Below are 14,310 nucleotides of genomic sequence, written 5' to 3' on the forward strand. Positions count from 1 at the left end.
AAACATATAAGTTATGCTAAACCTTTATAAAATACTGGGAATGAATGGCCTCTTCCTGTACCTCCACAGAAAGCTTCCATTCCAGGTTTACACACACTCGTCAGGATCACTCTCCACAGATCCTGCCACTCCAGGCTCGGACACCCACCTCAGGATCACTCTCCACAGATCCCGCCATTCCAGGTTCGGACACCCACTTCAGGATCACTCTCCAAAGATCCCAGCACTACGGGCTTGGAGACCCTCTTCAGAGATCCTAAATCTCCAGACACGGACATCCTTTGAGGACCACTCTCCACAGATTCTGCCCTCCAGGCTCAGACACCCTCTTCAGAATCACTCTCCATACATCCCGCCGATCCACGCACGGATATCTCCCTCAGGATCAGATCAAAGAATGTTGCTTGTCACTTATCAGCTCAAGCCTGAATGTTGTTCAGGTCTTGCTGCTTGCAGGCACAGACTGCTTCAGTATCTGAGGAGTTGTGAATCATCAGCGAACATTCCCACTTCTCACTTATGTTGAAGAGAAAGCCATCAATGAAACAGCTGAGGATGTTTGGGCCTAGGACACTGCCCTGAGAAACTAGGTATCCAGTCATGAATGGTGGTCGACAATTCAATAACGAACCAGATGAGGAGGCTCCAAAAACATCCCTATCCTCAATGTTGGTGGAGCCGAGCACGTCAGTGCAAAAGATAAAGCTGAAGCATTTGAAACCATCTTCAGTCAGAAATTGCTCAGTGGATGATTCAACTTGGCTTCTTGAGTTCCCCAGCATCACAGCTTCCAGTTTTCAGCCAATTTGCTTCACTCCACATAATGGCAAGAAACAGCTGCAGGCACTCGATACAGCAAAGACGATGGGCCCGAACATCATTCCGGCTCTAGTACTGAAGACTTGTGCTCCAGAACTCGCTGCGCCCTCAGCCAAGCTGTTCCAGTGGAGCGACAACACAGTCATCTACTTGCTGCCCCATCAGTCTACTATCAATCATCAGCAAAGCGATGGAAGATGTCACCAACAGTGCTATCAAGCACCACACGCTTTGCAATAATCTGATCATCGATGCACAATTTAGGTTCTGCCAGGGTCTCTCAGCTCCAGGAAATAATTTGGCAGATAGAGGAGAATGTGGGAAAATGTGAGGTTATCCACTTTGGTAGCAAGAATAGAAAAGGAAAATATTATTTAAATTGTGAGAGATTACAGAATGCTGCGGTGCAGAAGGATCTGGGTGTCCTCGTGCATGAATCACAAAAAGGTACCATGCAGGTACAGCAAATAATTAGGAAGGCAAATGGAATGTTACCTTCATTGCAAGGGGGATGGAGTATAAAAGTAGAGAAGTCTTACTACAAATGTACATGGTGCTGGTGAAACCACACCGAGAGTACTGTGTACAGTTTCCGTCTCCTTATTTAAGGAGGGATATACTTGCATTGGAGGCAGTTGAGAGAAGGTTCATTGGATTGATTCCTGTGATGAAGGTGTTGTCTTATGAGGAAAGTTGAGCAGGTTGGACTGATACTCATTGGAGTTGAGAAAAATGAAAGGTGAACGTATTGAGACATATAAGCTTCTGAGGGGGCTTGACAGGGTAGATGCTGAGAGGATGTTTCCTCTCGAGGTGGAATCTAGAACGAGGGGACATAGTTTCAGATTTAGGGGTTTTTCATTTAAGAAGGAATTTCTTCTCTCAGAGGGTCATTAATCTTTGGAATTCTTTACCGCAGAGAGCAGTGGAGGCTGGGTCATTGAATGTCTTCAAGATTTTTATCTACAAGAGAGCCAAGGGTTATGTGGGCAGGCAAGAAAGTGGGGTTGAGGTCATGATCAGGTCAGCCATGATCCTATTGAATGGCGGAGCAAGCTCGAGGGGCCAAATGGCCTACTCCTGCTACTAGTACTTCTGATCTTATGTTCGTATGATCTCATTGCAGCTAGGTCCAAACAGAGACGTAAGAGTGGAATTCCAGAGGAGAGGTGAGTGTGATTGCCCTTGAATGAGTGTGGCATCAAGGATCCCCAGCAAAATTGAAGTCAATGGGAATCAGGGGGAAAACTCTCCACTTGTTGAAGTCATACCTCGCACAAAGCAAGATGGTTGTGGTTAGTGGAGGCCAATCATCTCAGCCCAGGACATTGCCTCAGGCGTTTCTCAGGGTAGTGTCCTAGACACAAACATCCCAGCTGTTTCATTGACGACTTTCTCTTCAACATAAGTCAGAAGTGGGAATGTTAGATGATGATTCACAACTCTTCAGATACTGAAGCAGTCTGTGCCTGCAAGCAGCAAGACCTGAACAACATTCAGGCTTGAGCTGATTAGTGACAAGCAACCTTCTGGCCACACAAGTGCCAAGCAGTGAACATCTCCAATGAGAGAGAAAAAAAATCTACCTTTTGATATTCAGAAGCATTATCATCGTTAAATCCCCCACCATCAACATCTTGACCAGAAACGTAACTAGACCAGTCACATCTATGCTGTGGCTATCAGCGCAGGTCAGAGATTACGAATTCTGCAGCAAGTATCTCACCTCCTGACACCCCAAATCCTGACCACCATCTACAAGGCACAAGTCAGGAGTGTGATGGAATACATCCCACTCAACAACACTCAAGAAGCTCAACACCATCCAGGACAAAGCAGCGCACTTGATCGGCACCTAACCCGCCACCTTAAACATTCAATCCCTCCACAACCAGTACACAGTGGCTGCAGTGTGTACCATCTCCATATGCACTGCAGCAACTCGCCAAGTATCCTTCAACGGCACCTTCCAAACTCGTGACCTCTACCACCTCGAAGGACAAGGGCAGCAGATGCATGGGAACTCACTACCTGCAGGTTACCCTCCAAGTCACTCACCATCCTGACTTGGAATGATATCGCCATTTTTTCACTGTTGTTGGGTCACAATCCTGGAACTCCCTCCCCAATAGCACTGTGGGTGTTCCTGCACCATATGGACTGCATCAGTTCAAGAAGGCAGCTCTCCACCACCTTCTCAACGGCAAGAGGAATGGGTAATAAATGCTCGCCTTATCAGCGATACTCACACCCAAGAATGAATAAAAACCAAATCACTCTCCACAGATTCCCCACAATCTGGGCTTGGACATTTACCTCAGGAGCACAGAGCTTTATATCACTGCAACATGAGTTCCAATCTTCATATTCTGTTCACTTTTCACATTATTTTCTACCAGTCCACGAGCTTTTATTAATTCAGTATTCGGGTCTCTGCTCCTCCGCCGTTTCTAACATCTCACCTCTTACAAAAAAACACTCTGATCTATCGTAGGTACTAAATGACCCCTCATTTTAAACTCCATCTGCCAAAGCATTGCTCACTCACTTAATCTATCAAGAAGATTTGAAAATAAATTTCTTGCCAAAGGATAATTTTCTGCATCTGCTCCCTCGCCATTTGCTTTTCCCATTTGTCTTTCACTTGGTGCAAATCGAGATGGAAGGAAGGAGGGGAGGAAAAATCCTGCTCCGTTTCGTGATCCCGATTTGATCTTCATTCCAGTGTAGTTTGGGTGAGAAATTCCAATAGTCTGTCTCAATTTTAAGTAAGTATAACCAATTCTGGAATCACTGTCTGGACAGGGACAAGAACAGGTTTCGAGGCTGACTTGACACATCAACTCCCCCAACAGAAACAATACACTAAACAGTTCATAAACTAACGACAAGGATAGGATTTGAACCCACGTGTGCACAGCACAATGGATTAGCAGTCCATCACCTTAACCTCTCGGCCACCTTGTCAGTTGGTTAGATATAGCTGTCACCTTCAGCACAGTTTCTGGCTGTGCAGCTAGCTGTGGAATGATGGAAAAAGACCTTCTGGAAGTAAATGAAGTTGGGAATGGAGTGGTGTGAAACATTTCCAGACCATGTCCAACTCGTTTCTACTCAATGTGAAAACCCACCAAGGAAAGACTAGAACATACAATCATTTCATCACATCATGATTAACATCACTCAGACACCTGAACCATTAGGTCACTGACGAAGTCATGATGACCGAATTTCTCATGAAATTACAACTAAACTAACTGACTGGAAGAATTGCTTCAACTCCACGTGATCAGCGAGGCACAGCCTCAGGCCGACTTGTCGGGTGGTGTAAACAGATATCACTGCTTCTGATCTTCACCAGAACAGATAGTGAGATGTAACATTGATCATCAAACAGACTGTGAGAGAATACAACAGAATAAAACACATGGAGAGACACTGTGGAATAACAAATAGATTTGATTGGAATGTTGAAATTTTGATTGGAATGGATAAAACACCAGAAACAACAGATTAAAGTGGGATTCTCATCATTATATTGATCTGGGACAGAAAAGAGAAACTGATGGAAAGAAGAGAAGAAGGAAGAAAAGAAAGGATGGAACTGTTCAATTTTTTCAGTTTTTTCACTCGCCCATCAAAGCTGATAAAAAAAGTTGCAAATAACAGAGAATTTCACCAAAAAGGGAGATTAAATGTTGCTGAAACCTTGGATCGAAGGATGCCCCAACAGATCACCTGTTTAACTGTCTCCTCACTGGGGGATTTCAATCAGTGAGCAATATTATTCTCTACTTTTTTTGTTAATTGGTCCCAGAACTGTCACTTGGAATTAATATCTGTGTTCCGACTCCTGAATAATAAAATTGTGAGTTTCTCGATATTTTCTGGACACATTTCCTGCTGAAAGAACTAAGAACTCTTTCCAAATTGCACAATATTCTATACACACTCATCAAGCCTGCTAAGCTAGCATCCTTGGTGCTGCTCTCTCTTCTCCCAAACTTCATCTCATGTGACTGTTTCATCATCACTCTGACAGTGGGAGGGGTTGATCCCACTATCTTCAGCATTAACCCTTTACATCCTTATACCACACTGTCTGTCCAAAAAAAATGGGTGGACGGAACTTCCTTCATTTATCAAAACACCAACAGCAGCACAGTGGCGCAATGGTTAGCACCGCAGCCTCACAGCTCCAGCGACCAGGATTCAGTTCTGGGTACTGCCTGTGTGGAGTTTGCAAGTTCTCCCTTTGTCTGTGTGGGTTTCCGACGGGTGCTCTGGTTTCCTCCCACCTCAAGAAGACTTGCAGGTTGGTAGGTAAATTGGCCATTGTACATTGTCCCGAGTGCAGGTACGTAGTAGGAGAATGGTGGGGATGTGGTAGAGAATATGGGATTAATGCAGGATTAGTATAAGTGGGTGGTTGCTGGTTGGCACAGACTCGGTGGGCCGAAGGGCCTGTTTCAGTGCTGTATCTCTGAAGAAGAAAAGTAAAATAAAAGCTACCAGTCGTAAATCAACTCAAACCCATTAGAGAGATAGAGGGAGACTGTCAGAGAACTTCCTGCATCCAGTCCTGACCCTGTCACACTCAGCAGCTTCTCACCCAGACCCCACTCTCATCAACACTGAACATTGTTACCGAGACCCTTCAAATACTGTTTATAAAAGGTAGAAAAATTCAAACTTCATCACAGCTGGATTGAACAGAACAAAGTTTAATATCTTCTCGTCATCACTCGGTAACCACATGAGACAGTCCTTAAATCAGTAGCATAAATTATCAGCTGTAATGTTTGTCATTGGGTTGAATCATTTCTGTGTGATGAATGTTCCAGCATCATAAACCAGGGGAACGTGTTGACTGAGCTGTGTCTTCATCTCTTCTGGACAGTTCACCCTTCATTCTGCTCTGATTCACTTTCCCAAAGCGGATCTACAGATTCTCAAATCCAGAGACTGGGTTTTCTTATTTTGTTCCTTTTGATTTTTCTTGCTCCTGAATGATAATATATTCCAACCTCGGATCAAACTTGCCCTGTCTCCCAGTCTCGGTTAAAAGCTGTGTAATGATGGAAAAAGACCTTCTGGAAGTAAATGAAGTTGGGAATGGAGTGGTGTGAAACATTTCCAGACCATGTCCAACTCGTTTCTACTCAATGTGAAAACCCACCACGGAAAGACTAGAACATACAATCATTTCATCACATCATGATTAACATCACTCAGACACCTGAACTATTAGGTCACTGACGAAGTCATGATGACCGAATTTCTCATGAAATTACAACTGAACTAACTGACTGGAAGAATTGACTTAACTCCACGTGATCAGCGAGGCACAGCCTCAGGCCGACTTGTCGGGTGGTGTAAACAGATATCACTGCTTCTGATCTTCACCAGAACAGATAGTGAGATGTAACATTCATCATACAACAGACTGTGAGAGAATACAACAGAATAAAACACATGGAGAGACACTGTGGAATAACAAATTGATTTGATTGGAATGTTGAAATTTTGATTGGAATGGATAAAACACCAGAAACAACAGATTAAAGTGGGATTCTCATCATTATATTGATCTGGGACAGAAAAGAGAAACTGATGGAAAGAAGAGAAGAAGGAAGAAAAGAAAGGATGGAACTGTTCAATTTTTTCAGTTTTTTCACTCGCCCATCAAAGCTGATAAAAAAAGTTGCAAATAACAGAGAATTTCACCAAAAAGGGAGATTAAATGTTGCTGAAACCTTGGATCGAAGGATGCCCCAACAGATCACCTGTTTAACTGTCTCCTCACTGGGGGATTTCAATCAGTGAGCAATATTATTCTCTACTTTTTTTGTTAATTGGTCCCAGAACTGTCACTTGGAATTAATATCTGTGTTCCGACTCCTGAATAATAAAATTGTGAGTTTCTCGATATTTTCTGGACACATTTCCTGCTGAAAGAACTAAGAACTCTTTCCAAATTGCACAATATTCTATACACACTCATCAAGCCTGCTAAGCTAGCATCCTTGGTGCTGCTCTCTCTTCTCCCAAACTTCATCTCATGTGACTGTTTCATCATCACTCTGACAGTGGGAGGGGTTGATCCCACTATCTTCAGCATTAACCCTTTACATCCTAATACCACACTGTCTGTCCAAAAAAAATGGGTGGACGGAACTTCCTTCATTTATCAAAACACCAACAGCAGCACAGTGGCGCAATGGTTAGCACCTCAGCCTCACAGCTCCAGCGACCAGGATTCAGTTCTGGGTACTGCCTGTGTGGAGTTTGCAAGTTCTCCCTGTGTCTGTGTGGTTTTCCGACGGGTGCTCTGGTTTCCTCCCACCTCAAGAAGACTTGCAGGTTGGTAGGTAAATTGGCCATTGTACATTGTCCCGAGTGCAGGTACGTAGTAGGAGAATGGTGGGGATGTGGTAGAGAATATGGGATTAATGCAGGATTAGTATAAGTGGGTGGTTGCTGGTTGGCACAGACTCGGAGGGCCGAAGGGCCTGTTTCAGTGCTGTATCTCTGAATAAGAAAAGTAAAATAAAAGCTACCAGTCGTAAATCAACTCAAACCCATTAGAGAGATAGAGGGAGACTGTCAGAGAACTTCCTGCATCCAGTCCTGACCCTGTCACACTCAGCAGCTTCTCACCCAGACCCCACTCTCATCAACACTGAACATTGTTACCGAGACCCTTCAAATACTGTTTATAAAAGGTAGAAAAATTCAAACTTCATCACAGCAAGATTGAACAGAACAAAGTTTAATATCTTCTCGTCATCACTCGGTAACCACATGAGACAGTCCTTAAATCAGTAGCATAAATTATCAGCTGTAAGAATGTTTGTCATTGGGTTGAATCATTTCTGTGTGATGAATGTTCCAGCATCAGAAACCAGGGGAACGTGTTGACTGAGCTGTGTCTTCATCTCTTCTGGACAGTTCACCCTTCATTCTGCTCTGATTCACTTTCCCAAAGCGGATCTACAGATTCTCAAATCCAGAGACTGGGTTTTCTTATTTTGTTCCTTTTGATTTTTCTTGCTCCTGAATGATAATATATTCCAACCTCGGATCAAACTTGCCCTGTCTCCCAGTCTCGGTTAAAAGCTGTGTAATGATGGAAAAAGACCTTCTGGAAGTAAATGAAGTTGGGAATGGAGTGGTGTGAAACATTTCCAGACCATGTCCAACTCGTTTCTACTCAATGTGAAAACCCACCACGGAAAGACTAGAACATACAATCATTTCATCACATCATGATTAACATCACTCAGACACCTGAACTATTAGGTCACTGACGAAGTCATGATGACCGAATTTCTCATGAAATTACAACTGAACTAACTGACTGGAAGAATTGACTTAACTCCACGTGATCAGCGAGGCACAGCCTCAGGCCGACTTGTCGGGTGGTGTAAACAGATATCACTGCTTCTGATCTTCACCAGAACAGATAGTGAGATGTAACATTCATCATACAACAGACTGTGAGAGAATACAACAGAATAAAACACATGGAGAGACACTGTGGAATAACAAATAGATTTGATTGGAATGTTGACATTTTGATTGGAATGGATAAAACACCAGAAACAACAGATTAAAGTGGGATTCTCATCATTATATTGATCTGGGACAGAAAAGAGAAACTGATGGAAAGAAGAGAAGAAGGAAGAAAAGAAAGGATGGAACTGTTCAATTTTTTCAGTTTTTTCACTCGCCCATCAAAGCTGATAAAAAAGTTGCAAATAACAGAGAATTTCACCAAAAAGGGAGATTAAATGTTGATGAAACCTTGGATCGAAGGATGCCCCAACAGATCACCTGTTTAACTGTCTCCTCACTGGGGGATTTCAATCAGTGAGCAATATTATTCTCTACTTTTTTTGTTAATTGGTCCCAGAACTGTCACTTGGAATTAATATCTGTGTTCCGACTCCTGAATAATAAAATTGTGAGTTTCTCGATATTTTCTGGACACATTTCCTGCTGAAAGAACTAAGAACTCTTTCTAATTTGCACAATATTCTATACACACTCATCAAGCCTGCTAAGCTAGCATCCTTGGTGCTGCTCTCTCTTCTCCCAAACTTCATCTCATGTGACTGTTTCATCATCACTCTGACAGTGGGAGGGGTTGATCCCACTATCTTCAGCATTAACCCTTTACATCCTTATACCACACTGTCTGTCCAAAAAAAATGGGTGAATTAGAATTAGAATTAGAATATTACAGCGCAGTACAGGCCCTTCGGCCCTCGATGTTGCGCCGAGCTGTGAAACCATCTGACCTACACTATTCCATTTTCATCCATGTGTCTATCCAATGTCCACTTAAATGCCCTTAAAGTTGGCGAATCTACTACTGCTGCAGGCAGGGCATTCCACGCCCTTACTACTCTCTGAGTAAAGAAACTACCTCTCACATCTGTCCTATATCTATCACCCCTCAACTTGAAGCTATGTCCCCTCGTGTTTGCCATCACCATCCGAGGAAAAAGACGCTCACTATCCACCCTATCTAACCCTCTGATTATCTTATATGTCTCTATTAAGTCACCTCTCCTCCTCCTTCTCTCCAACGAAAACAACCTCAAGTTCGTCAGCCTTTCCTCGTAAGACCTTCCCTCCATACCAGGCAACATCCTAGTAAATCTCCTCTGCACCCTTTCCATAGCTTCCACATCCTTTCTATAATGCGGTGACCAGAACTGCACGCAATACTCCAGGTGCGGTCTCACCAGAGTCTTGTACAGCTGCAGCATGACCTCGTGGCTCCGAAACTCGACCCCCCTACTAATAAAAGCTAACACACCATATGCCTTCTTGACAGCCCTATTAACCTGGTTAGCAACCTTCAGGGATTTATGCACCTGGACACCAAGATCTCTCTGCTCATCTACACTAACAAGAATCTTCCCATTAGCCCAGTACTCTGCATTCCTGTTACTCCTTCCAAAGTGAATCACCTCACACTTTTCCGCATTAAACTCCATTTGCCATCTCTCAGCCCAGCTCTGCAGCCTATCGATGTCTCTCTGTACCCTACAACATCCTTCGGCACTATCCACAACTCCACCGACCTTAGTGTCATCTGCAAATTTACTAACCCACCCTTCTACACCCTCTTCCAGGTCATTTATAAAAATGGCAAATAGCAATGGCCCCAAAACAGATCCTTGCGGTACACCACTAGTAACTAAACTCCAGGATGAACATTTGCCATCAACTACCACCCTCTGTCTTCTTTCAGCTAGCAAATTTCTGATCCAAAGCTCTAAATCACCTTCAACCCCATACTTGCGTATTTTCTGCAATAGCCTACCGTGGGGAACCTTATCAAACGCCTTACTGAAATCCATATACACCACATCCACTGCTTTACCCTCATCCACCTGTTTGGTCACCTTCTCGAAAAACTCAATAAGGTTTGTGAGGCACGACCTACCCGTCACAAAACCGTGCTGACTATCTCTAATGTACTTATTCTTTTCAAGATGATTATAAATCCTGTCTCTTATAAACTTTTCCAACATTTTACCCACAACCGAAGTGAGGCTCACAGGTCTATAATTACCAGGGCTGTCTCTACTCCCCTTCTTGAACAAGAGGACAACATTTGCAATCCTCCAGTCTTCCGGCACTATTCCTGTCGACAATGACGATATAAAGATCAAGGACAAAGGCTCTGCAATCTCCTCCCTAGCTTCCCAGAGAATCCTAGGATAAATCCCATCTGGCCCAGGGGACTTACCTATTTTCACACTTTCCAAAATTGCTAACACCTCCTCCTTGTGAACCTCAATCCCATCTAGCCTCGTAGCCTGAATCTCAGTATTCTCAACAACATTTTCTTTCTCTACTGTAAATACTGACGCAAAATATTCATTTAACTCTTCCCCTATCTCCTCTGATTCCACACACAACTTCCCACTACTATCCTTGATTGGCCCAAATCTAACTCTAGTCATTCTTTTATTCCTGATATAGCTATAGAAAGCCTTAGGGTTTTCCCTGATCCGATCCACCAATGACTTCTCGTGTCCTCTCCTTGCTCTTCTTAGCTCTCCCTTTAGATCCTTCCTGGCTAGCTTGTAGCTCTCAAGCGCCCTAACTGAGCCTTCACGTCTCATCCTAACATAAGCCTTCTTCTTCCTCTTGACAAGCGCTTCAACTTCTTTAGTAAACCACGGCTCCCTCGCACGACAACTTCCTCCCTGCCTCCCAGGTACATACTTATCAAGGACACGCAGTAGCTGCTCCTTGAATAAGCTCCACATTTCGATTGTTCCCATCCCCTGCAGTTTCCTTCCCCATCCTACGCATCCTAAATCTTGCCTAATCGCATCATAATTTCCTTCCCCCAATTATAATTCTTGCCCTGCGGTATATACCTGTCCCTGCCCATCGCTAAGGTAAACCTAACCGAATTGTGATCACTGTCACCAAAGTGCTCACCTATATCTAAATCTAACACCTGGCCGGGTTCATTTCCCAGTACCAAATCCAATGTGGCATCGCCCCTGGTTGGCCTGTCTACATACTGTGTCAGAAAACCCTCCTGCACACACTGGACAAAAACTGACCCATCTAAAGTACTCGAACTATAGTATTTCCAGTCGATATTTGGAAAGTTAAAGTCCCCCATAACAACTACCCTGTTACTCTCACCCCTGTCGAGAATCATCTTCGCTATCCTTTCCTCTACATCTCTGGAACTATTCGGAGGTCTATAAAAGACTCCCAACAGGGTAACCTCACCTCTCCTGTTTCTAACCTCAGCCCATACTACCTCAGTAGACGAGTCCTCAAACGTCCTTTCTGTCGCTGTAATACTCTCCTTGATTAACAATGCCACACCCTTTTACCATCTTCTCTGTTCTTACTGAAACATCTAAATCCCGGAATCTGCAACATCCATTCCTGCCCCTGCTCAACCCATGTCTCCGAAATGGCCACTACATCGAGATCCCAGGTACCAACCCATGCTGCAAGCTCACCCATCTTATTCCGGATGCTCCTGGCGTTGAAATAGACACACTTTAAACCAGGTTCTTGCTTGCCAGTGCCCTCTTGCTTCCTTGTAACCATATCCCTGACCTCACTACTCTCAACATCCTGTACACTGGCACTACAATTTGGGTTCCCATTCCCCTGCTGAATTAGTTTAAACCCCCCCGAAGAGCACTAGCAAACCTCCCCCCCAGGTTATTGGTACCCCTCTGGTTCAGGTGAAGACCATCCTGTTTGAAGAGGTCCCACCTACCCCAGAAAGAGCCCCAATTATCCAGGAAACCAAATCCCTCCCTCCTGCACCATCCCTGCAGCCACGTGTTCAACTCCTCTCTCTCCCTATTCCTCGCTTCGCTATCACGTGGCACGGGCAACAACCCAGAGATAACAATTCTGTTTGTTCTTGCTCTAAGCTTCCACCCTAGCTCCCTAAATTTCTGTCTTAAATCCCCATCTCTCTTCCTACCTATGTCGTTGGTGCCTATGTGGACCACGACTTGGGGCTGCTCCCCCTCCCCATTAAGGATCCCAAAAACACGATCCGAGACATCACGAAACCTGGCACCTGGGAGGCAACATACCAACCGTGAGTCTCTCTCGTTCCCACAGAACCTCCTATCTGTTCCCCTAACTATGGAGTCCCCAATGACTAATATTGGGTGGACGGAACTTCCTTCATTTATCAAAACACCAACAGCAGCACAGTGGCGCAATGGTTAGCACCGCAGCCTCACAGCTCCAGCGACCAGGATTCAGTTCTGGGTACTGCCTGTGTGGAGTTTGCAAGTTCTCCCTGTGTCTGTGTGGGTTTCCGACGGGTGCTCTGGTTTCCTCCCACCTCAAGAAGACTTGCAGGTTGGTAGGTAAATTGGCCATTGTACATTGTCCCGAGTGCAGGTACGTAGTAGGAGAATGGTGGGGATGTGGTAGAGAATATGGGATTAATGCAGGATTAGTATAAGTGGGTGGTTGCTGGTTGGCACAGACTCGGTGGGCCGAAGGGCCTGTTTCAGTGCTGTATCTCTGAAGAAGAAAAGTAAAATAAAAGCTACCAGTCGTAAATCAACTCAAACCCATTAGAGAGATAGAGGGAGACTGTCAGAGAACTTCCTGCATCCAGTCCTGACCCTGTCACACTCAGCAGCTTCTCACCCAGACCCCACTCTCATCAACACTGAACATTGTTACCGAGACCCTTCAAATACTGTTTATAAAAGGTAGAAAAATTCAAACTTCATCACAGCAAGATTGAACAGAACAAAGTTTAATATCTTCTCGTCATCACTCGGTAACCACATGAGACAGTCCTTAAATCAGTAGCATAAATTATCAGCTGTAAGAATGTTTGTCATTGGGTTGAATCATTTCTGTGTGATGAATGTTCCAGCATCATAAACCAGGGGAACGTGTTGACTGAGCTGTGTCTTCATCTCTTCTGGACAGTTCACCCTTCATTCTGCTCTGATTCACTTTCCCAAAGCGGATCTACAGATTCTCAAATCCAGAGACTGGGTTTTCTTATTTTGTTCCTTTTGATTTTTCTTGCTCCTGAATGATAATATATTCCAACCTCGGATCAAACTTGCCCTGTCTCCCAGTCTCGGTTAAAAGCGACAAATAACGGCACCAACATTCTGAAACAAACAACTCGGTCACATTCTGCTTCAGTGAGATTAATGCTGAGGCAGTTTCCGTGTCGAATGCGATTGTGAACAAATTTCTCTCAAGGAAATTGTGAGTGATCAAGTATTTGCACTGAATTTCTGTGCAAGAAGGGACAGTTTCAAACAGCCATTCCCAAATCACTTCCTTCACAAAGAAAAAGACTGTGCTGTCTTAACGTGTGACTCAACTTCACAAACAAATTTGAACTCGAAGTTCAGGAGAAGACAGAGATGTGAATGATTGACAGTGTAATCTTTAAATCATAATTTTCCGTTTCTTCGTTGAAGTGAGGCTCAAGCCTAAGCCGCTAGAGATCGCAGAAAGCTACAAACTTGGATCCAGAAATCAGAAAAGTAGTGAAACAGTTGGTGAGTACATTGTGACACTGAAGAATTTATCACCACATTGCAACATTGGCACATTCTTAGACCGTACATTATGAGACAGATTTGTGCTTATATTGGTGGATGAGGAAAGATACTAAACACACAAAATCCCAATTTGAGCTAGTGTGTAAGATTGCTCTTTCCACGGAGATAGCATCAAAGAATGCTCGTGAATTTCATCCTATGCCAGTGACAGTAACACACTTCAGAGGAACTTAAACACACTGGTAAAATGGGCTTTCACACAACAGATAAAATTTTACACAGAGAATTGTGAAGTGATACAGTTTGGGAGGAAGAATGAGACAATGTACACCAATCTTTTTTGATCAAGGTTTGAAAAGGTTGCTAAGAGCAAACAGGACACTTGGCTTTATTAATAGAGGCATAGAGTAAAAGCAAATAAGTTATGCTA

At 43.8% G+C, this 14,310-nt stretch overlaps 1 non-coding gene across 1 annotated transcript; it reads right to left on the reverse strand.

Moving 5' to 3' along the window:
• Positions 1–3,704: 3,704 nt before the first annotated feature.
• Positions 3,705–3,786, reverse strand: trnas-gcu (transfer RNA serine (anticodon GCU)). The gene has a single exon. It is a non-coding gene; the product is annotated as a tRNA-Ser (tRNA).
• Positions 3,787–14,310: the final 10,524 nt, after the last annotated feature.

The sequence above is a fragment of the Heterodontus francisci genome, unplaced genomic scaffold (assembly GCF_036365525.1).
Source record: "Heterodontus francisci isolate sHetFra1 unplaced genomic scaffold, sHetFra1.hap1 HAP1_SCAFFOLD_148, whole genome shotgun sequence".
Lineage (NCBI taxonomy): Eukaryota > Metazoa > Chordata > Chondrichthyes > Heterodontiformes > Heterodontidae > Heterodontus > Heterodontus francisci.